A 25,709-nucleotide genomic window follows, 5' to 3' on the forward strand; every position below is an offset into this window, starting at 1 on the left:
CCACGCCCAAAATACATGCCAATACAATGCCAAGTCCAAAATACAGCAAAAGAGCTAGCACTTAGTGCAGTTCGCAGTTTCTAGCCAGGGTTAGCAGCAGGCTACAGGCCGATAGTACTCACCTCTGAACGGCAAAAGAGCAAGCACTTTGCGTGGTTAGCGGCTAATTCTAATACTGCTCCAGCCTTGGTACTGGATAAACTTTACTGAAACTCCTGTATATTGCTGCACTTCTGTAGTGTGGCTTTACTGCCCCTTACAACCTGACTGGCATAATTCATACATAAGGCGCACCGGAATATAAGGCACACTGACAATTTTTTGGGAAAATTAAAGGATTTTAAGTGCGCCTTATAGTGCGAAAAATGTGTAGTAATATGTAGTTATGTTAATATTGTCTGAGTGAAATGTTTTTCAATTTTAGTTTAACCCATCTTTGTTACAATTTAAAAAAAAAACAATTCAGGCCTATCATTCAAATAATGTGTCTACACTGATTATTGTGCTGTATTTCTTAATCTAGATATTTCAAATTAGTGATTTTTGTCCAAGCAGTAAAAATCATATTAATCAGTGTGATATAATGTGGTTAAAATAGATTTCTAATTACACAATCAACTATATAGACTGTGAATAGTGAATTATGTTGACATTTACATGAGGTAAATGTCACATCTGAATTTCAGATTTTTCCCATTTGTTTTGACTGCAAAGACAATTATAAAAAAAAATACATGTTAGCTAATTAAAATTTATGTATCATTATATATATATATATTCATGGCAACTGACTTTTGCTCTTAGTGATATGCAGTGATATGCACTAATGCAGTGTTGGGAGTCTTGCCCAGGGATCTTATTAATTATCAAAAAACAAACCCTAGTCAGTAACAGGTAGGGCAATGTTGTTAGCCCCTACACTACACTACATCAACCATAGTACACCATGGACACCCTAGACCTTCTTACATACAGTAAAGTTCATTATGTATTTCTACATCTCACAGGTATTCAGTTATTCAGGCTATAGGGCTCTACCAATGATAGCCCTGAAGGACATGTGGCCCTTCAGAGCCGGTCTGAAAGCTCCTGTCAGAGCGACCTTGCCAAAAGACTTCCAGCTAACCTGTCAGCAGACCATCAATCTGACGTGTGTCATGCTGCAAGCCATCAGATGTCCTGAGGCGAAGTTCAGGTCATGTGTTTGTGTGACACAACCCTATCCCAACCCCCTTCTTACTCCAGCAGCCACAGCTCACTCTCCCCTCTTCCCCTCTTCCTCTCTTCCTCCTTTTTCCAATATGCTCTGACTGCGCCTCGCCTCCAACCACATGCATTATATCATGCAGGAAATCAATGTCTGAGCAAGAGGGCCATTACACTGCTTAATATGGGCACGGGTGATGGATCCCAATTGTGGAGAGAGAGCACTGTGCTCCTTCTCTCCAGCAGCTACAGCAGCAGTCGAGCTGAGAGCTGGGTTGTCATCAGTATGCCAAACATGCGCCTGTCTGCCACTTTCGAGCACACTGCAGTAATGATCATTATTCAAATCTGACACACGGAAATCAACTTAGGAGCGCAATGCAATTTCCCTTTAATTGAGGCAATCATATCACTACTTTCATATTAAGGGCACAGGCCTAATGAGGAAATGTTTATTTAAACCACCAAAAATAACATTTTAGCTGAAGAAAGCTGGAGTTTCATGTCCAGATGTCTTCTGACCATTAAAATAAAGCAAAAGCATGCATTAAAAATGCTATGTTTACAGAGGCAGGAGTGATCTATGTGGACTGATGCCAAAGAATATACACATTGGTTTACTAAAGAAATCATTAATTTTACACCCAAATTGTGAATTTCCATTGTTGTTTCTTTGCGTTGTTCGACATATTGTGAATCTGGCAGTTGTTTCATGATGAATTGACTATTAGAAATGCTTCAAAATGACATATAAAATACTTTTTTATTATTTTTAATTTTTAGATTTTTAACCCTCTATGGTATGACTTTATTTTTTTGGGTGAAGGCATATTTAATAAAAATCCTACAAGTGGTATGTTACATGGGTTTTAACATGGGTTCTGTATAACTTGGAGAAAACATTCTATTTGAATAAACAAAAAATAAATAGGTTTATACAAATATGTGTGTGTGTCTGTACATACTCATGTTTCATGAAGATATATATATATATATTTTTTCATTTATTTTAATGAGCAAAAAATTATATTATCATCATATGTGATTGCTCCGTAAGGTATTTCTCCTCCCCCAGAATAAAAAAAAAATATTACTACCAGTTAAAAATGCATTGTTGCCTAAGAGCAACACCATGTCATAGGGGATTAAAGATTTTTTTTGGAAGGTATTGCATTGGTATTGCATTGCTGCCCTGTTGTTTTATTGTTTTAACTGTTAATCGGTAATGTACTTTTCTAATTCTGAATGCTCAACTAAACCAAAATATAATAACATAAGACCCTGTTCTGTATACTCTATGATAACTCCATTACAACCGAAGAAACCATTTTGATGCTAGGTTGAGTTAAATCTGTGCCTGGTTAAAGGGTCTTTTGGATTGGTGGAAAATCAATTTCAGATGGTTCTATATACAGACCCACATACACGTCCTCAGGCCTTAAAGGATTTTAAAGTAGTACTGTGATAACAGCTCTTATGAGGCAATATCTCCTCTGTTCTTCATCATATTAGCCCAAGGGCAGACACAACTTCACATCACATGTCAAGAATCCTTCATTTCTCCATCCCTTCATTCCTCCCGTCCGTACACACTTCCCAACTGACCATGGAACCACCCCCTACCCCCACCCCGCCAAACCGCCAAGCATCTCTGCTCACTTTCACATGCCATGAAATATTTACTCCACAATTCGTGTTGCCTTCATTATTTATGAGCACACTTGACATGTCTGAATCATTCAAGTGGCATCCTGCTCCGAAATCAAGTGGGTCACTATGAATCCTAAGCCCACCCTATGAGGAAAGTATTGGCGAGAGGGAGAGGGACCCATAAAAAATATGGTGCACACATGTAAGACTTTAGATTAATCCCAAATGCTCCTCAGGATGTTCAGAACAGAAGGGAAGAAAAGGGATAAATCAAAACGGACAGTGTAAATAGGTTTTATTAGGTTTGCGTTTCATTTCCAGGAGATCCTTCTTTTCTAAGAGAAGTCAATATAATTTTTAGTGTTTGGACGGAGCTGCCGAGTTGTGATCCAGAACTGGAATCCTGTTTTCTATGTAAAGAACCTGAGAAAATTGAGATAATGGAGCTAAACCACACAAACACAGCTATAGTTCCTTTAAACTCACCTACTCAATCACAATCAATTCTGCTTTGATAATTATAAGTGATTGCATCCCTAAATGCATTGTTAAAATATTTAATTACAATGAATGAATCAGTATGTCCTAAAACTTATTTTATGTTTTTTATTATCGTACAAAAAAGTTTACAGTTCTTAAAAGAATCCTAAATTGGAACATTGTCCTCTAACTTAGCACAGCATAACAAAAAGCTGAAGAAGCTAGAGAGTCTTATTACTTGACTAAAATTAAAGCCAATCTTACACATGCTCCCATAAAAACAAACTAAACTACCTCAGCTGACTAGCAAACTGGAGCTGAAAACACATCAGAAAGGGAAGGTGCTGGCTTATCTTTTTTTTTACCAGTAAACAAAGCCAAACATGGGGAAGCAAGTTGGTACTAGGCTAAAAGCTAACCAAGGTATGGTCTTTTAAAAAATGGTTGTATAAATTCACACCCTTTTCCTAGCAGTAAATCTGTCAACCTTGCTGAAAAAACAGCCTGACACGCTTGTTATATTAGCTGACTAGCATAGCTGTTGACTAGCATAGCTGTTGACTAGCAGTAGAATAGCTTATGACTAGCATAGTGGATGACTAGCATAGCTGTTGACTACCAGTAGAATAGATTATGACTAGCATAGCTGTTGACTAGCAGTAGCATAGGTGTTGATTGGCATAGCTGTTGACTAGCAGTAGCATAGCTGTTGACAAGCAGTAGCATAGGCGTTGACTAGCATAGCTATTGACTAGCAGTAGCATAGGTGTTGACTAGCATAGCTGTTGACTAGCAGTAGCATAGTTGTTGACTGAGAGCTGTAGCATTGCTGTTGACTAGCAGCAGCATAGCTGTTGACAAGCAGTAGCATAGGTGTTGACTAGCATAGCTGTTGACTAGCAGTAGCATAGGTGTTGACTAGCATAGCTGTTGACTAGCAGTAGCATAGGTGTTGACAAGCAGTAGCATAGTTGTTGACTGAGAGCTGTAGCATTGCTGTTGACTAGCAGCAGCATAGCTGTTGACTAGCAGTAGCATAGCTTCAGACTAGCAGTAGCATAGCTGTTAACTAGCATAGCTGTTGACTAGCAGTAGATTAGCTTTTGACTAGCATAGCTGATGACCAGCAGTAGCATAGCTGTAGACTAGCAGTAGCATCGCTGTTGACTAGCATAGCTGTTCATTAGCAGTAGCATAGCTGATATCCAGCATAAGGTTTGCTGCTAGACCACCAGTATAACAAGTTAGACTATGCTGGTTAACCAGCATGACCAAGCCGGTCGACCAACATAAACAATCATGAAGTCAACAGTCTCCCAAATCTCTAATCATTTCTTTATCACACAACCCACTCAAATCACACCTATGATTATATAGCACTATAAAAATACCGTTCAAAACTCCACAATGTAGCTTATAGCTGAGAGCAGCTATTTCAGACAGCTATTTTAGTCATTTTGGCCTCCTGTGCAATTAGCTATATCCCCTGCTGTTGAAAATGGCTGCGCTCAGCTTTCAGCTACATGTCGAAGCTTTGTTTCTATAAGTTCACCGTAAGTCAGTAGGTGTACTAAAACAAGTCTGTGTGACCTAATGAACACCTGGATGCGATTTATGCAGGCAGAGAATTGTGTCTAAGCATGTATACAGTACCATATAAGGAATCATGTAGTAATTTAAAAGTGTTAAACAAACGACAATACTCTCATCTGGAGCGCTGTTAATTTGCGGTTTATGAGGCTGATAACTCTGATTAACTTATCCTATGCAACAGAGAGAACTCTTGCTCTTCCATTCCTGGGGTGATCCTGATAAAAGCCAGTTTTTTCACTATGTTTTTGATGGTTATTGCGACTGCATTTGTGGATACTTTCAAAGTTTTTGGACTGACTGACCTTTATTTCGTAAAAAAAAATATATCTATATATTTTTTTTCACTTAGTTGAGTAGTTTTTGTCATAATATTGATTAGAGCATTAATCAAATAGGGCTTTTCGCTGTATATCAACTCTCTTTATAACACATGAAGAGGTGCGCCGAAACAGATTAAGAGGCAGGAAATTCAAGTAATTAACCCTTGACAAGTTTGTCAAGCACAGCTGTTAACTAAAAGCCATTCCAGGGGACTTCATACCTCATAAAGCAAGAGGTGCCTGCTTTAAAGAAACTAAAATATGAAACATATTCTGGTTTGTCCAACACTTTTTGTTTGCTAAATAATTCTATATGTTGCATTCTGAAATGCAGGTTTACAATACATATTTTAAAATAATGAACAACCACTGAATTTAAGGCATGTCCAAACTTTTGATTGGTACTGTATACAAAAATGTTTTGGCAACTACTGACTGCAACCAATACCTGCACCTTACTGCCCTGTGGATGGCTGTGCAGACAGATAGCATCACATAATAAGCACATCTTCAGCAGCCTTCATTATTGCACCACTGAGCAAGCATCCTGTCCTCAAATGCACAGACATACACACACACACACACACACACACCGGCACGCTCACAATAAGATGCTCAGTCTGCAGAGACACCAATTTAAAAAGCTCAATATTTCATCATCAGCAGTGCATGTCATGCTATCTGCTAACACTTTCAGCCAAGCAGAACCTTACGAGGGATCATGAATGAATGTATAACCCATAATAACACATCTATAATGCATCAAAGGTGTCAGGGCAGCTCAAATCAGATGTTCATAGCAGCACCTACATATAACAGGAGAGATGGGAAGCTATCTCATGTGCCTGTAGAACAAAATCTTATGACATTTAGCAGCCAGCTCAGCACATTATGAATTATTCACCAAGTGTTTTTATTATTGTAAGCAGGCTAAACAACAGATTCTTCATGGAGTAAAGGCCATTCTGGTTCCCATCCCCCTGGTTCACCCGATATCATGGCATCAAGTGTGCTTAGCTTTTAGACTCGCAGCTTCACACCATCCTGTTTCACACCTGTGTTTGCTGTGTTCCCTGTTGCTGCGCCGCTGACCAACCGTTTGTCTCCTATTTAAGGACAGTGTGGATGATATGGATTGAACAGAGCCATGAAAGGACTGCTAGGCTAAGAGGAGCACTACCCTTCATTGGAAAAGGGGTCACGACCACAATATCAGTCACTGCTTAAAGCAAATTGCACCTAATAATGCCTTTAGAAAGGCACCATTAAACTCATGGCTCCTCATGGAGAGAAACCTCCTACGGTGGAGAATGAGAAGCACTATGCCAAGATTCATTTAAGCCCAGCTCCCACAAGTCATTACAAAAGCTCCAGCACTGTCCTACAAGAAAAGCCCAGAGAAGCAAAGAAGGTCTTAGAAGAGGTTGTAAATATGAGTAAATGCACCAGTATTCGGCCATTTCCTCCCGCTCCGCAGCCGTGAATTAACATCCGTGAGTCAACTAGGCCTGGCTTAGAGCCTCTCACTGATCATAAAGCTCAGATTCCACGTCTGTCCTCCTTGGGAATGCATCACAGCATAGAATCATGGCTGTTGGAATTAATGCTGAAAATAGAGCTCTAGTAGAACAAAGAGAAGGCAGCTCTCCTGCTGCTTCCTCTGAACAAAGATGTAAGAGTGTGGATGGCTGCAGGGAGTAGAGGAGCTATGAAGTGTGCTCAATATTCACCAAGCCCTTACGGAGCCAGCCAACTGGAGACAATGCATAATGCCTGCATCCATAAGCATGGCAGCACAGAACATGCAGAACAGGAAAATGCAGAGCAGAAAAAAGCAGGAGTGGCCGCTTCCACCGTGGCTGGAGAGCAGAGCAGCCCCGACGTAACAAAGCAGATGTAGCATTGACGGATAATGATGCAAGAGCTTGAAAAGAGAAGCGGGCGTTTACCAGAGCAGCGAGTGACACACACATACCTCTTTTAGCAACTGTTTTCTAAAGCCTCTTTCCCAAACCCTGTCTCTCTGATATGAAGCACGCGTACCTATACATCATCCTAATCCCATTAGCGAGTTGTATAATCTGGGAAATCCCTGTGTATTACAACAATGTTATTTCTAGTGGAGTGGCTACACTGGCTGTGTCTTTCGGATAGAAGGATATAGGCGGGTTTCTCACTGACTGCTTCTTTTTTTTGTTCTAAGATATTTGCTCCTGTTGGAGCCGAGTGGCCACTGAGAAGGGAATGAGGCCCTACGGCATTCTAGTTATTGTTGAGCACTGCACAATGTTCTTCATATTATTACTATTATTACACAGGAGATAGACACCTTTCCAACCCCAGATTTGAGTTTGGTCTGATTGTGTAATTTGGGCATATATTCCACTTTTTTATCTGATGCACGGTTTGTAAATTTCCATAGACTGTGTATAGCTAGACAGAGCATCGTCTCTCAAAAGTGAAGTCACCACAGGTCGGGCGCCCCCTGCTGTTCGGTTGCAGAAAGTTGCGTAACCCCACCCATCCCCATAGGTTTCAATGGCAAAACAGACAACTTTCAATCACATTTTTTCCAATATACTGTAATTCTACCTCCATTATTTAAATGCAACAGCTAGTGTTGCAACAGCTAACCTCTTCTTATATTGTTACATTTTTATATCCCCACAAAATACTGTTTTTTAAGCTCTATTTGAAAAAGGTTTGGTTATTGTAAAAGAGCTGGGTTACACCTAGCTGGGGTGGGGTCAATAACTGTATGGGTGGGACCATAGACTGTGTATAGCTCTGTGGAGGCAGCCCTCAAGGGCGGGTTTATTCAAATGAGTAGGCTGTCTCTCCACAGTCTTTCTTCCTCCTCTGGTCTCTACTGCGCAGACTCGGGTTTCAGGATCGCCAACATGGCGGAAGATTTTAGCTTCATTTTCATTGAATGAATGGGAAGGGCGTCACGGCGTCCATCTTTTTTACAGTCTCTGAAAATTTCATACACTTATTTCCCCATTAAGAATGAATGGGTTGCAACAGTGCATGCCCATCTACTGTGCTGTTTTCTATTCAAACGATGCACACCATTTAGATATTCTATAATCTTATTCGTTCTCTTTTTATCCCTCTTTACTCCCATTTACTCCCAAACTGCATGTTCTCATTTGATGCAGGTCCACAAGTTCTAATCCACAGCCATCCTGCCCTGCACTCATCTATTTGTTGTTTTTTCATCACTTGTTCTTTCCATTCACTTCTGTTTTTTTCACACACTTTTAAGACAAAGAGTTCTTATGTCCTTACAATCACCAAACCTCATGTAAGCAGGTCTACAAGTTATAATCCACAGCCATCCTGACCAGCAATCACCTGATTATCCTTTTTTCATCCAATGTTCTACCAAATCAGCTGTGCAAATCATATTTTCTTTTAGAAAATTCACTCTCTATTTTCTTTTTTTACATCATGATACGTTTTTTTGTTCTGTGCTCTAAGAGACACATGAAGCACTCATGGTTTAATAAACAACTGAGGTCCCTTAGCATATGTTACCAAATAGACCCCAATACTAGGGCTTTGTATTGAAAATAACATGGTGAAACTATATGTATTACAGGGATTACAGGGATTACAAATCAATACATTGGAATATATTGCGATATTAAAAGCAAGGCAATATACAGCGATTGTTTAGATAAAATTTTAGGAAAACTACCTCAGTATAAAAACACCATCATATTTATGAAATCTGATCTAAAGAACAGTTTACTTTTCATCCAATTAGAATAGTAAAATCTAACTAACCTCTGTCTGCCACCAGTCTTTACATGTAAACTAATAATTACAAATCAGAATTGTGTTTATGAAAATGTATACAGTATTACAAAATAATATTGCAATACTACAATATATCAGTATTTTATTACACCACTACCTGTTTTTTTTTTTTTTCAGATGAACAACGTATAAGAATAGAAAGGGAATAAAAGAGAGCTTGGAAAGAAAACAGTGGATTCAAATGGCACCAGAAGATACACATGGTTAGCATTAGCTTCATTTATAATAAACACAGCATTTACAATGTTTTCCAGTGTACTTAGATTCATCCAAGTGTATCTTACTGTGGTACAGCAAAACATAGTCACTGACTATTTCCTGTAATAGAATTAATTGTATAAAGCATTTAAGCTGCGTCATGGCCATGGCTGGAAGCTCTTTATAAGGTTCCCAAACGTAGACATGAGTCCAAGGTTGGGCACAGACGTCCCGTCAGCTTTCACATTATGCTGAGTGACAGCAGAGCCTGCGTGGAGCTTAGGGGCAGGTCGTCCCAGTGCCTGCTTTCACAGCGTCTGCCCCCACAGCAACACCGCCTGCCCACAACAGTCAACACACGCCGGTGCTTCAATGAGAGGTGAGAGTGAAGAAATATGCTTCCTGTGAGATGAGCAGAGAAATGTCATAAACCGAATGCAGACGCTGATTCTTCCAGGCATGTGGAAAATTCCCATCTCCGCCGTATGCAAATGAGCACTTTGTCCAGCCACAGAGGTCAAAAAACAAACCTCGTGTCTCTGGATACTCTCTCATTGAATATGGCTTGCTCGTGTAGTTTCAGTAGATTTAGACAAGCTGCAGATGACAGAACGAGTCCTGGGGAGATGACTCCCCTTTTCTTCTGATGCACAAAAATGAAAGTATGATCAGCAGATGCAGCACAGGAGGCCACGGCCGCGGACAATGCCCACTTTTCAGCCACTGCATTTCCTTGCGTGTAAGCAATTGGCATTCGCCATGAGTCACATTCATGCCTTTTATCAACCCCCTTCCCTTCACATATCACACACTCCTGTCGAGGCTCTTGAAATATTTGTCCGAGCCAAATAGAATCCAATTATTCATGGCACTTTCAGTCTGGTTCAAAAACCACTTTTCAAATCTGTCAGAATATTTGTTGGTTGGTTTTACATTTATTTAGTTTGACCATATATCATCCCTGTCAGACAAAAAAAGTGAGCCTTTGAAGAGATGGACAAACCTTTTAACTTCCAATAGAATCAATGTAAAATTATTTTATTCTTGGAATGGCTTTGCAGCGAACTATTTTTTTTAAAGAACAGCTCCAGATTAATATAGTTAAGCAGCATTTTCAGACAGGTTGAATAGGTTCCAAGGTTTTTGGGCAATAGTCAAGACTGGAGAAAAGATTGTCTGGTTATAGATGAGTTTGGGCAACAGTCAAATTTGGAGATTTTTGGGGATTATTGTAAGGTTTGGAGATGTGTTTTCGGCTTTAGAGAGTATTTTGTTAGATTATACTCAAGTAGTTGAGTTAATTGTTTAACAAAAAGAGAAATGTGCGTAATTACAATCAAGTTTAGAGACAGTTAATTTTAAAGAGAACTTTATTGGTTTACAGTCAAGTTTGGAGAGAATTTTATCATGCTAACGTCATATTTGGAATTTTGTAAGATCACAGTAAAGTCTGAAGAAAATTTAGTTTAGGTACAATCAAACTAAGAGATATTTTGTTAGATTAATATAAAATTTAAATTATGTCGCCTTCAAGTATTGGCTGAACCTCATGTTCAGACAGCGTGTATGTGCTGATGGAATATTTTCAGAGCTTGTAAGCATTTTAAAAACTGAGTTGTAGGTTCTTAAATCGGCAGATAATGGTCTGACTGAACATTATTACATATTATTACATATACAGTACCATTCTCATTAAATGTTTTTCTTTATTTAATTTAGTTTCTACATTGTAGAATAATATTAAAGACATGAAAACAATTAAGAGACACATATGGATTTACATAGTAAACAAAAAAGTGTCTGTCCTTGATCTTAATCAAACTGAGATGGTGATTCGGAATAAGCTGGAGCTTCACAGCATGAAGGGACAGCAGCACCTCCAGAAACTCCTTCAAGATGCTGAGAAAACTATTCCAGGTGACTCTCCCTCATGAAGACACTGAGATTAAAATACCAAGAGTGTGTAGATCTGTCCTCAAAGCTAAATGTGCTACTTAGAATAATCTAAATTATAAAACATATTCTGGTTTGTTTAATGCTGTATGTGTTTCTGCACAACTTTAATATCTTTAATATTAAATTTACAATGTAAAAATCCTAAAAAGCAAGAAAACACATTGAATGAGAAGAGCTGTGTCCACATTTGGTTCGAAATTGCAGGTCCAATTAAACCCTCCAGTTGACTCTTGTGCTTAAACAGGGAAACGTGTGTGTGTGTGTTCTTGCATGTGATGCTTTCACTGCTCTCTCTTTTCATTCACTGTGTTGATGAGCAGTTGATCACAGCTGATTTTCAGTTTGTGTCTGTTGATGCGGACACTGTCTCGCCACCTCTTCCAGTGCTAATATCACCAATCAGCCTGCTAAATGCGCGCGATGCTCTGGACACTGGGCAACGTGTGGCTTTGTCATAAACGCTTCCACATAAGGAAAAGGCCCATTAGCGTGACCGCTACAGTATGCGGAGCTAATTAGCATGTCTGTCCCGGCCTGGGTGACTGTTGGGGAGGAATAAGAGAGCTTGCGGACGACCAGGCTGCCACTGTCTGAACAAAACTTCCCTCAGCCGTTAATGAAGACAAATGTGAACGATTGTGTCTGCGGACGCCCAACACAAAGCAGCACGCAACAGAAGGCACCTCCTCAATTCCGCTCTCCTCTTCTCCCCCCTTCCTCCTCCTGCACTCAAGCTTTTGCCTTCGTTATTCGTTCCTTACGCTCCTCCTGCAGGCATCCTGTCTGTCTCACAGTCTCCATCACTTACTCACCCTCCGGCTCTCTCCGCGGGCCAAAGCCTCGCATCCCTCATCAGCACAGCTCCAGACAGCTACAACTGCAGCCGATGATGCCTTGTCTGTGTGTGGTCTTCAGCGGCATAAACACATACGATAAACTCAGTCAAGCCTACACCTTTTAGCTGTGAGGCCTCGCTGGCTGCCATCATTATTATGCTCTATTTTGCTTTTCGGGAAACCATGACACGTCCTCTCCTTCACTAAGGAACCCGCCCATCGCTCCGCACGTCTTGTCATCTATCTGATCCCTCCATCTGCTGGGCCTGTCCGTTGACGCCTGCTCAGCGGAGACAGCAGGCCCTGGCTGAAGGTAGAGTAAACACTATCACATGTCACTGCTTCTCAGGCCCAGCAGCACCACCTGTGAGCACACTAGGAAAGCCAACCTGCTGCTTTTCAGTCCAGAATCTAAAGTCTTCATTCAAACTCCCCATGTGCATGCTAATTAAACATACAATAAATACGAGTTTGAGACAAGGCCTGTCACAATAATTACAGTATATGACGTATCCTACAATATACAGTACCAGTGAACAGTTAAAAATAACAGTCAAAAATAATATTTGCTCTTTATTTTTGTTTTATTTACTATATTGTAGATTTAAAACAAACAAAACAGTTATAGAGCCACTCCAGGTTCTACCTTATGAGGAAAACTGAGAGAATAATGCCAAGAGTGGGCAAAGTCAGCATCAAAGCAAAAGGTGCTACTTTCTAAAGAACCGAAAGTACAGAACATATTTTAGCTTGATTAACACTTTTTTTTATTCATAATTTGCATATGCGTTTCTTTATAGTTATAATATTGATGTTCTCAATATTAATCTTCAATGTACGAAATAAAAAAAATAAGGAAAAGAATGTTACATGACAATGGATGTGTCCAAACTTTTGACTGGTACTGTAAAGTCATTATATTAGTTTTTGTTCACCTCAATATTTGGCATTGTGTTTAGTCAGTGACACAGTTAATGTAAATGTGCCAGTATGTTGTCTTTGTTTAAAACACTTGTTTAAAACAGTAGTAGTGTGTAGGACATGTAGAATATGTTTGGATATTCGTATTTATTAAAATGTGTTAAAAGTGTGTATTTGAATTATAATGGAGTTTTATTATCAGTATACCAGCAGCACAATATGATAATAAATTATATATATAGTTACCATGACAGCAGGTCTATATGTGACCTAAGGCAATGAATTATGTATAATATGGAATATACAATTTGTTACCCCACATTTACTCCACATGGTTTATAGGCTTTTTCTTCTATATACGCTTGCTTGGATATGTTAAGCATATGAATTCTCCTAAAAGTGCTACATCTCAGCTATTAATTGATACCATACTTTCGCTTGAGTAAAATATTTAGTTTTGTTCTGCCTCAACTGGTGAGAAAATAGCAAGGAACACCCAACCTTCCAAACTGGTGTTTTGAGGCAGCAAATCCTGAAATGATGCTTTCTATCCTGCTCACTCCTTCCTAGGTCCTGCCTATACATGCTGGTTCTGAATCCCGTAACATGTATTATTATGCACATTATCCTCAATATGCTGAGAAATATACACTGTCTATCACATGAATGATAAAATATTATCATATTGCCCACCTCTACTGTCTCTACTGTATGGGGAAGCCTTTCTACTTGATTTTGGAGCATTGCTGTGAGAATTTAAGTGTGTTAGTGAGGTCAGGATATTGGAGGATCAACAACCCACCTCCTCCCCAACTACCTAACTCATTCCTTAAGTAAGGGTTAAGATGGTTCTCTAAGCTACCCAGAAATACTGGGTGTAACTGGGAACACTGTTGAGACAAGGTGCCAGTTCATTGCATAGTAATACTTGTATATGTATCATTATTAATATTAAAATAGCACTGAGTATGGACGGGGGCTTTCACACAGGGGGTAATATGGAGTTTTATGTTGTTTGTGGGGGTTGTGTGTGTATATATAGGTTTATGTGTTATATTTGTTTAGATAAATGAGATATAGTTGAGGCTGTTCCACTAGTGGTGCATTGTTCACACTCTTGGTGTTGGGTTGAAAGGTGGATAAGAGTCTCCACTGGTGAACAGCCACTTTTTTTTTCAGAGAAAACCACTGCTCACATGGTGGTGTTTCATGTTCCATCCTGTTCTAAAAATGTGTGCTTAAGGAGAGAATTGCTTGCCTTTTTTCTACACTACATTACACAATTCTTCTTCTTATTATTATTAGAAAATGAAAATAATTTTTCTGCAATATGTTAAGAAAAATGTTTTCACTCATTTAGACTGCCCTTAATTGGAGATCCAGGACTAGACATGCTAGCTACCATTTAGAACACACACTCGCTCTTTCTTTCTCTCTCTCACTTTCTCTCTCTCTTGCTCTACCTAGTTATTAATAGACTTGAGTCAGAGAAAGATTCACACTGAACCATTAAACACCTATATCCAACTCGGCTCTGAACCATCATAAATTATCACCTCCTTCGCTGTGTGTGGGTTTCTTCTCCACCACAGCCCACCTTTCCTGAACCTACAGCCCAATTTTATCCATCGCTGGCCATGCGGGCAATTCATGGGTGCTGCTGGTGCTGCACCATATCTTACTGATTTACAGGGTAAGTGCATTAGAAGTGCATAAGGGCAGAGCTGACCATAAGCTGCGTGTGTGTATGTGTGTGTGTGTGTGTGCACATTTGAGAGAGAGAGAGTGTGTGTGTTTGTGTGTGTGTTTGTGCGTGCGTGCGCGAGTTGCGGCAGCCTGCGGCGTGTGAGGGGGTGATAGCTCTGAGTCACAGTGAAAGTGACCAGATGGCGAGAGCGAGTTAGAGCATTCCTCCAGCCGTGAATGCTCTGCATTTTAAACACCTCCCCTCACTACATCTCTCTCTCTCTCTCTCTCTCTCTCTCTCTCTCTCTCTCTTCCTCCCTTCCTCCTGCTGTATCTCTCTCTCTCTAAAAAACACACACACACACAAACAGAGGCAGGCAGGCCCAATTAGCATGGTGCTGCATTTGACACACCGCCTGTAAACCTGAAGCATGAATATTTAGAGATGAAGGTCCACAGAGAGGAGGAGGAGAAATAGAGCAGGATGTTATTATGGCCTGAAAAGAAAAATCAGACTGATACCATTGTGCTCCTCAAATCAGACGCCATGAGTGTGCACGCAATCAGATGAGTAATTCTCATGTCGTCACGTGATTCGAATATCACCTTTTACAAGCTCCATAACGCACTCCAGAGAGGAAACTCTCAAACGAGCACAGTGTAATCTCTGCGAAAAGGCAGCAGCTCGCTCCAGAGAGTTGGAGTGATATCATGTTTGGGTGGAATCCTCTCCAGACATGCTAATGGCTCTCACAGCTGTGCTGACTTAACACTCGGATGAGCCAGTGCGATGACGGAGTGTGTCTCTCTTCCCCACACAGTTAGAGGGTATATGCACACGTTAGATGCAACATAAACCCTTCTTTACTCTGGCCTGGCTCCAGCGGCCCCGTACCGGGTCTGTTTACTCAGCAGCACCAGGCCCAATTCCCCCTGGGCCGCTGGTGCCATGCTGCAGTAGAGGGAGGAGGGGAGAACCTGCTGTCCCACGCACAGATGCTCCATGGCAGCGTATAATTCGGTAAGTCCAATACAAGCTTTTTCCAATGCATCTCCCCCCCATCGTCCCCTGTGGATGGTCACCATGCCTTTATGACTAACTTTACTCAGCCTTTAGAGACTCATTACAGTCCATTACTGTGGGATGTGGCGGAAATCGCCAGGTTTGGCTGCAAGCAATCCCCATTTGTGTCAGTCACTCAGGCTTTTGAATGGTATGATTCAAATGAGAAAATGCAATTTGTACAACCATGCTCACCAAAACTCTTTCTGAAGAGCTACGCTGAAAGTTTATTAAGCAGTACAATAGTATACCAAACCAAGATATTGAACATGATTAACGTAATAGTCTGTCTTTTACATATAAAATAAAATACTGCACATGAACTTTATTAAAAGGGTTAATCCCAACCCTGCAGAGGGCTTTTAATAAGTAATGAGGGAGGTAGACACAGCAGCCATCCTCTGCTTTGCTGAAATGCCTGAGCTGGGCTGATGCTAACAGACACAGAAACAGTTGACCCATAGAGTCTACCAGCCAGTCTCAGCTGGACTGGAGTATGATGTTAACTGTTTTTCTCAGCTGGATTACTCACTGACTTGATGACAGACTTTCCCTGTGTGAGCTCAGTCTTGAGCCTTGACTCTTGTCTGTTGATAGCTTTAAGCTAACTTATTGCTCCATTTTAGTCTTGGAATTCAAAAAAGTGCCAAAGAAATCTAGCAGAAACACTGCAATATGACCTAACATTTTTTATTTTATTTACAATTCAGTCAATTGTTATTATTTTTTTCCCTGGACTCAGGGCAGTGTAGCCAGTAGTTCAATAACATGGCAGAGGCATTTCATGAAAAGAAACTCTAGCAGAAACAAATGGTTAAACTTTTTTAGGTGTTGTTGATTAGCTATAGCTAATCAACCACATATAGCATTAGCTATAGCTCACATTATTTCTCTGTTCTGCTGTTTTGTTCTGTTATTTGTTTGTTGTTTGTTATTTGTTTGTACTGAGCGAATCAACCCGAGTAGGATGGGTTCCTCTGTCCGAGTCTTGGTTCTTTCCAAGGTTTCTTCCTCTTAAAGGGAGTTTTTCTTTGCCACTGTGTCACCAAAAAAATGGCATCTCTGTGGTGCTGCTCATAAGAGGCGTGGACCTGTTTTTCTCTGTAAAGCTGCTTTGTGACAACTTTTGTTGTAAAAAGCGCTATATAAATAAAATTGAATTGAATTGAATTGAGCTGATAAAGATGGCTTAAGGTTTGATCTCCAGAAGCAGGGTTGGTGACCACTTTCAGATCAGAAAGCAACACAGGGACAGAGAAAGTAGCAGCCTGTGGCTGGCCATGGAGCAAAAGTTGCCCCCTGCTAGGCAAGGCACCACTCTAATGCTTGAAGAGTGCGTTCCATCTGACCCTTCTCCGCACGACCACTCACCTTCTGATGGACTGTGCGTATCTGCAGATAAAATACAGGCTGCTGTTCCTGGAGAGAGGCCAGTGGCCCCCTGCCCCCGAGCCTGGCGCTGCGCTCTTAAAAACAAGGTTGGGAAAAAGAGCTCTTTGGGGTGATGCTATTGAAGAACTACTTTGAAGAAGATGGATCACTCAGAATTGAAACCTCTCAAATGAAATGAAATGTTCCTCACTGAAGCAGAAAGCGTTTTTTTTTTTCTGTGGCAGCGCTCCAAAAAAACCCTTTTCCGGCAGCTTGATTTTTAAGACTGTATATTATGTGGGGAGCATGCAGAGTGTGGAGAGTGGGGGAGAACAACAGCAACATAAGCTGCGGGAAACGGGAGTGAAATAATGTCTGATTCGCGAGAGTATAAGACTTGTTGGAAGACTGTCAAAAAATGCCTCGAAGCGTTCGCTGATCTTAGAGAGAAGCTACAGACAAGTGTTTCATGCCGGATCCCCTCCTACCTTTTTGAGCCCGGTACAGAGCCTGACAGAGCTGCCTGTGACTCTTCTGCTGCTCCATTTGCATACTGCGCTATGGCACAGTCTCCTGGTGCAGGCTTCTTCCTAGCGCAGTGGTAAAAATGGCCAATCAGAAAGTCACGGGTCGTTTTGGAATACCGCCGGACCATTTGTTACTGTACGTCAGGCCTGTGGCGGCCACGTCGCATCCAAGGCCAGCGTGGTGATTTATCAACCAGTCAGGCTCCCAACAGAAAGCAAGTCTTCACAACACATCCCCACTCAGTGTCAGCTCCACTCACTTCTCCCACCAGTCACAGCCATTATAACATGTCGCCGATGTGCTGAAAACATGTGGACGAAGCCGAGCGGTGGGCAGATCCGGTTTTAGAAACAGACTTTACGCCACACTCTCGAGTCTGTTCGGAGCCGCATTTATTAGAGCACTGTGTATCTGCACCAAGCAGCATGACTGACAGAGTCACTGAGCTACGGCAGCACCATATGTTCCCTTCCCTTCTAATTAGCGTCAACTTTAAGCATAAATTGTCGAGCCTCGGAATTCTGTCTCAAAGCTTGACTACAGTATAAGACGATGTCATCAACTTCATTAAACACATGTTTACAATCTGATCTACAAACAATCTCCAGATATACAGACACACCCTCGGCGGATGACGAGGAATCTCAACTCTAACTGAAGCAAAGAGAAGGCTTTAGATACGCAACAACTCCAGATCCAGAATCAAAACAGTCACGAAAGGCTGTGACCTGCTCCCTCCTTTTATGCTCGAGAGAGACTGGATGCTGGGATTTGGACATAACGCTGGTTTGACGATGGCCCCAGATGTTTTGGCTCCGATTTCTCCGTGTCCTGGACTGATCCACAGACCTCGCTCCTCCAAGACACTCAGCAAATAGGTCAATATCATTTTAATGTGACTATTGCGTCTGCAGGGTAGCTGTTTAAATTTCATACAAACACTGTTTAACAAAATGTGTTTCAAGATTTATTCAGAATGAACATCTTTGCTCTAAAGCACTTTTTGTACATTTAAGGTGGAGGATGATTTCTTAGATTTTTCCAAAGTTTTAAAGACCACTTAGATGTGTCAAAGAATTTCCTGTCCACTCTGTCATCTTGGGATAACCCCACCTCTTTATCCTAAAAGGACCCATGGTGAAATATGTGTCACAGACCCTTTAAAAGCTATGTAAAGTTCCTTACAGCACTCTGCCCTTCACTTTAACTCATAAAGTCCATAAGTGACATAAACTTGTGTCACAAAATCCTACATTACTGACTTAAATAAACTAAATTTTATACTTTCTGATGAAGAAAGCTCACCTAATCAATCCATCTGTATGAGAGAATTCCTCCCTGAAGGAAACAATGCTTGAGGTCATGATCTACAGGCTCTTCATTTTTCTAGAAGTCATGCGTGAATTCTCACAGCTACATCTAAAGAGCATAAAAATCTTCAGTCGTTCTATAGAACACATTATTTTTACACAAGTTGAGCATTATTAATAAACACACATCTCACATTCTGAGACATCTCACAATAAGTCCATATTTTGAAGTAACATATACTGAACATCCTGAGAGCATCACTGGACAGTGTAAATCTGTGATCATGTGATGTCAAGTCAAGTCAAGTCAAGTAGTTTTATTGTCAATACTGCATATGTACAGGACATACAGAGAATTGAAATTGCATTACTCTCCTTCCCAATTTTACAGCAGGTACAGATAACAGATATAATAAAAGAGAATGGGAGACACTATGAGTACAATACAGCAGGGACACAAATAGACAAACATGAGACAGAAACAAGGTGCAGTAGTGTGGGGGAGAAATAGATATATAATATAAAAGAGTGGGAGACACTATATGTACAATACAACAAGACACAATAAACATACGTAAGACAATAGTGCAATATTGATGGTGATTGAGATGAAATGACAGTATAAATAGTATATAACAGTAGTGCAAATATGGTATATAGCTTAAGGCTGGTAAAGTGGATGAATGCGTAAAGTTCTTAAAGTTCACAGTTTATGGGGAATTAATGTAGTATCTTATGTAGAGAATGTATATGAGTGTTAGGTTATGTTTTTTTTAATTAAGGTTACTCTTTAATTAAATGTTTTACATTCCATAGAACTAGTTCTGAGCATTTCTTCTCTAAAGTTTTAAAGTTTACGATACATCAGGATTTTTTAACATGTGCCCACACTAAAAACAAGAAAGAGCTGCTCACTGAATTTATCTGATTCAATTTTAAATTTGCCATCAATATTCAGTAATCGGTTCAGGTTTTAGTGATTTAACTAACATCACAATCTTTATACAGTTATTTTCAAGGGACTAAAGACACATGCTGAATGTTTAGCAATTAATAATAACAATTTTATTTCTATTTCTCACACTGTCTTCATACTTAGCAAAGGTAAATCTTGAGCTGTCCACCCTGTTGTGGTAAAATACCAAGGTAATTCATAATCTCAATAATCTCAAATAATTATAAAATTAAATGATTTTAGAACATCAAACAGAGTCTTTGAAACAGAACAAGGTCATCATGAACAACTGTAGGTCAACCACGTATCCACCAAATGCCAATTTTTAATAAAACTGTCCAACTGTTCATTGTCATCCGGTTACTGAGCACATTAATGACAGGAAATACAACGTGAAAAAATGTATTAAGCTGGGAGAATGATTTCTGATGTCTGAAATCTTAAATCGCATTAAATAAATATGATAAACAGTCCAAAGGATTAGAAATCTTAGGTCATTTTTTTAGCCAAAAGACTGATAATGACCCAGCTGAGATCAGGGAAATGACGAGAAAAGAAAAAGGCCTTGATCCGCAGTCATTTTGCATGAAGGACTCTTGGCCACTGGCATGGATAAAGGTAAGAGAGTCAGGATTTTCCACAGTCTGAATACCACAGCATGGCATACTAACCCAGCCATAAAAAAGCCCCGCTGTTAGAAATGAGGAAAATCATAATGAAACCCTAAAACCTTTCAAATGAGAAATAAGCCCATAAAATAAATCCCATGCATATTGCGACTTTTACTGAAAGGAATATTTTATTATGGCTCTTATCCATGTGTTAAACTGCCAACCTGGACCTGTCAACCTGAAACCACACAGTTTAAGCAACAGTCTGGAAGTCATATACATTTTCCTTTTGAGTTATTCTTTCAGCAGTATGGTTTATCAATCAGAGACCTAGACCATTTACAATGTCAAACAAAACCAAAACAGCTGGAGGCACTATTTAACTCTGAGCTCATGACCATATTCCATATTCCATTTGTTTAACACTCAAAACTTAAATAAACATGGCCTAAAATGTATCCCTTCTGATGAAGAAAGCTCTTCTAATCAATCCATCTGTATGAGAGAATTTGTCCCTGAAGGAAACAATGCCTGAAGTCACGATCTACAGGCTCCATTTCCTAGAGCAGTCATGCGTGAACTTTCACAGCTACATCTGAAGAGCATGAAAATCTTCAGTCATTCTCTGAAACCCACATTCTTTTGTAATTAACAACAGAGGAAATTACAACATAACTGTAAACTGGCTCCTTATTCCTTATAAATAGTGAGCACTGTCTTTTTACACAAGTCGATCATTTTCAATAAACAGACATCGCACACTCTGAGGCATCTCACAATACGCATTTTCAATTCAAATGTTTAACTGCTGTCTGAGCCAGCAAGCACACGGTCTATTCACGCCTTCCAACAGCCAAAACACACCAGCAGAGGCTCGTCTTCAGAAGGAATCGGTTTAATAGAACCACTGTTGCATGGAGAAGCTTATTGAAAGAGTCAGTAGAAAGCTCTCATCTGATATACAACCAATTAAAAAGAAAAACTCAGCAGGGTAAAGGAAGCAAACAGATAAGAATGTTCTGGGGCCTCAGAAAGGTGCCTCTTTTCTTTTGTGCAGTCACTCAGTTCTCTCCCTCAGACACACACATCCTATCGCATACTATTATATAGGGCTTTTAAAAAAGCTGCTGTTTTATTATAAAGGTGCAGCATACAAATAATCTGCAGGAAAGAGCCAACGGTAAAGCCTTTTACCATTTACAGTTAAATCACATATAAAAAAACTTGTGGGTTTAGAATACTGAGGTTCTATCAAAATAGCAAAACTTACATAGTACAAGTACAAGTCCTTGCCTTAGTATAATTATCACCAGAAAATGTTAACACTGGTCCTACCTGGAGCAAGTGATATACATCTACTAGGGCTGGACAATTAACTAAATTGAAATGAATTAAAACTGACACTGAGAAACAATTTTTTAAGTAATCTGTTAGTGGGGCTGTATCAAAGTTCAGCAAAGCTAAGCCAAGTAAACAAAACTGTAATTAAAAAAATAAATAAAACATTTTCTTTTAAAGTCAACTGAGCACTGGATGTGTGAGTAAAGTGCTTCCGTTTATTTACAGTAAGATTAGATTTCCAGATTTCCACTAAGGCTGGGTGCAGCAGCATTAGCAGCTAATCGCTAGTGCTAGCCACCCGACAGCGTTAAACTGAGGAACCCTCAGTGTTCCGGTAAGCCAGGGCACTATCAGCTAGCGGTTAATACTTTAGTGAAACTCCTTTAAAACTCTGTAATTCTGCAGAGTAGCTTTACTGCTCCTTTCAACCTGACTGGTAAAATTCATACATAAGACTAACTGATGATTTTTGGGAAAATTAAAGGATTTTAAATGCGCCTTACAGTGCGACAAAATATGATACAAAAACTAAGATGCCAACTCAATTAGTACTTCATTTTCGAACAAACTTAATATTTTATTACATTGTTTTAAAAACTCCCACAGCAGCATGAATCAGTAATACAGTGCTACACTATTAACTATTATGTACAAATATAACTGATAATAATTTCATCAAAAGAGAAAATGTCAGCTGGCCTTAATTTTGGAGGATTGTACTATCCCCCCACAGTGATCCACTGTCTTTAGCACAAATCCCTTTAAAAAACAAGACAAAGAATTTTGTTCCAAAAATCATCCCATTGCACAACTGGTAATTGCTTCACTGCATGCTGTAAAAACAATGATTTCACACAATAATGAGCAACATGACACTCAAAATAGATAGAGCAGGCCTAGCAGTTTTATTAACTTTGCTCACTATTTCTTTTTCTTTTTAAAGGATTGAGATTATGAATATATATAGCTGTAGAGCTATAGAGCTGATTAATCTATTCAAACTAAATCCCTAAATTAAAGTCTAACCTAAACCAAATTGGGATATCCTTAAAGGAATAAGGTCTGTGCTTTGATAGTCATGTTTCCCAGTGCATTAAGCCTTAATACTTGAGATAAAAAAAATCTATTAATCTTTGGGAGGCACACGGATTCTGAGTACAGCTGATGAAAAGAAGCATGAGGGAACTGAACAAAAGCCAGGCCGAGGGGCACGGCCTAATGTACTGGATTTTAAAAGAGAGCTATTCGGGGACAAACGTCATTTAAAATGCACAAGGCTGTCCAGTACACTTAACAGAGTAAAGAAACAAATGATGGGGGACCATGCGTGAGAGCACAATTCAGCTCCACGTACCCTTGTCTCCTCTGCTGTTGTAATAGAGTATTAACCTGAAAAGCTCTGTGTCAGGCCCTGCCCTGCCCTGCCCTCAGAAGCAGCGAGCGGGTCAGGAAGTCCAGTACCTCTGCATGAGCTTCAAAAGGCATTCTGTTCAAATCTCAGTGTATTCAGGATGTAATAGTGCAGAGTAAGGTCAAGGACAAGCCGCTTAGCGCTGAATTATTCACCCCCGCCAAACAATCTCTGAAGTCCCTTTCTGCACTCGCTTCCAGAGCTTCAGTCAGCAAACCTTACACTTACTCCCCGCTCCTCACGTGCTGAATCAGCGCTCTGTTCAAATCAGCAAGGAAAACATTTCAGCTCAGGAATGAAGAGCACCACTTTTTACCACCTCTCTCTCTCTCTGACGGCACTGTGGAACTGATGTGGACGGTTTTAGCTCAGGCAGGTCTGTCATGATAATTACGCTTATCGACTTATCGAACAATAAATGGACATAACCTCAATATTTTTTTAGGGTTCTCGCTCCATTTTAGTGAATTTTAATGCTTTTTAATAACGTTTTAAGACCTCAATAAATATAATTTAAGACTCAAAAATGTAGTTGAAATTTCTTTAGCAGAAAATAATTTATTTTATTTGAAATCAAACGTTTCCCATTTGTTACCAATTTTATTTTATTTTATTTTCTCTAGAGGGAGATGGTCTGTTAGTAGATTTTTCCAGTGATTGATGTTAATCAATTTTTTTCATTTTTGTTCCATTGTGAGGCAGAACATGTTAGCATATGAGCTAGTTCACCGCTAATGTAAGCTGGCTCTATGCTAACCCTAGTTCTCTCCCCGGCAGTGTTAGCTAGCTCGCCGCTAATCTTAGCTAGCTTTACTCCAACCTTACTTCTCTCCCCAGTAATGTTAGCTAGCTCACAGCTAATGTTAGCTAGCTCTACGCTAACCTCAGTTTCTTTCCCTGGTAACGTTAGCTAGCTCGCGGCTAATGTTAGCTAGCTCTATGCTAACTTTAGTTCTTTCCCCAGTAACGTTAGCTAGCTCGCTGCTAATGTCAGCTAGCTCTACGCTAACTTTAGTTCTCTCCCCTGTAACACGCAGCTAATGTTAGTAAAAAGATTTAATTCCAAGATATTGTTTAGCAATTCTACAGATCCATTTATCCCCGCTTTTTGACACAATGTAATTTACATTTCTAATTATGTCAAAAAGTATGTGGAGTATTGTTCTACACTAAGCTCTCCTAGAACCGTCTGGTGCCTTTGCACTCACAGATGTATGGTGGACACAGTCAGATGGCACAAAAAATTCTGCCTTCATTATGTAGCCACTTTTTTAGTTTTACTCGGAAACTGATTAAAAAAAGGTGATTCTGTTGAAAGGAAAGTTAAAAATAAATCCTCCCCATTTTACTTGTGTCCATGTTGCTATGCTCTGATAATTATGCTATTGACTTATCGTGCAACAAATGGACATAGCTTGAATATTTTTGATTGGTCATTCTCTGCACTGTAGTGACACTGGCATGGTGGTGGTGGTGGTGGTGTAAGTGTGTGTTGTGATGGAATGAGTGGATCAGTCACAGCAGTGCTGCAGGAGTTTTTAAACATCTCAGTTTTACTACTGGAAAAACATTTCACCAGCAGTGTCCTGTGGGCAGGGTCCTGTGACCACTGATGAAGGACTATAAGATGATCAAAACAAACTGTGCAGCAACTGATGACCTTCTGTTTCTGACTTTACATGTAAATGGTGAACAGCTAGGTAGGAATATCTAATAGAGTGGAGGACAGTGATTAAACACAGTGTTTAAAAACTCCAGCTGCACTGCTGTATCTGATCCATTGGTACCAGCACATCGCACACTAACTCACCAACACCAAGTCTGTGACTCTGCAGTGCTGAAAATGATTCACCACCCAAATAATAGCTGCTCTGTGGTGGTCCTGTGGGGTCCTAAAGGTCAGTGGTTTTATTAATAAAAAGTTACAGGCTTAGTTTCAGTATCTTCTGTAACTATAGGAATTGTAGTATAGCTGTGAACTTTCTGTGTAACTGCCATTAAAAAAAGATTTTGAGTTTATTAAAGGGCACAGAATTTGTATAATTCTAGCTGTGGTGAAAATAAACATATTGTATCTGAGGCGTTCCTCCATACGTGATGAAATTATAATTCCATAGTGGTTAGAGAGAGAGGGAGCTCAAAAAAAGAAAAACTTGAGTTCTCCAAAATTGCACACCCATCCATCATAGCCAAACCAAAATGAACTATAAATCTCATTCACATATGCGAAAAAAAGTCACACAGGGTCCTGAATTAGCCATTCTAGTCCAGGCTAGTTTCAGCAGCAGTTTAGTGGCGTACTCTTGTGTATAAAAAAGAAGAGAGGGGGAAAGATGGAGCTTTCTGCCAGCTATTGTGCTATTGGTTAAGGAAGAGAAAAGAATAAAGCATTTAGAAAAGCATATGCAGTATGTCATATATCTGACAGGCCTTTTTAGTACAGCCCAT

General features: G+C 39.8%; 1 protein-coding gene across 4 annotated transcripts in view; it reads right to left on the minus strand.

The window, feature by feature from the left end:
- enox1 (ecto-NOX disulfide-thiol exchanger 1) overlaps positions 1 to 25,709 on the minus strand; it is a 105,032-nt gene that overhangs the window by 43,483 nt on the left and 35,840 nt on the right. The gene's annotated exons all lie outside the window — the stretch shown is intronic.

This window comes from Astyanax mexicanus, chromosome 11, assembly GCF_023375975.1.
Source record: "Astyanax mexicanus isolate ESR-SI-001 chromosome 11, AstMex3_surface, whole genome shotgun sequence".
NCBI lineage: Eukaryota > Metazoa > Chordata > Actinopteri > Characiformes > Acestrorhamphidae > Astyanax > Astyanax mexicanus.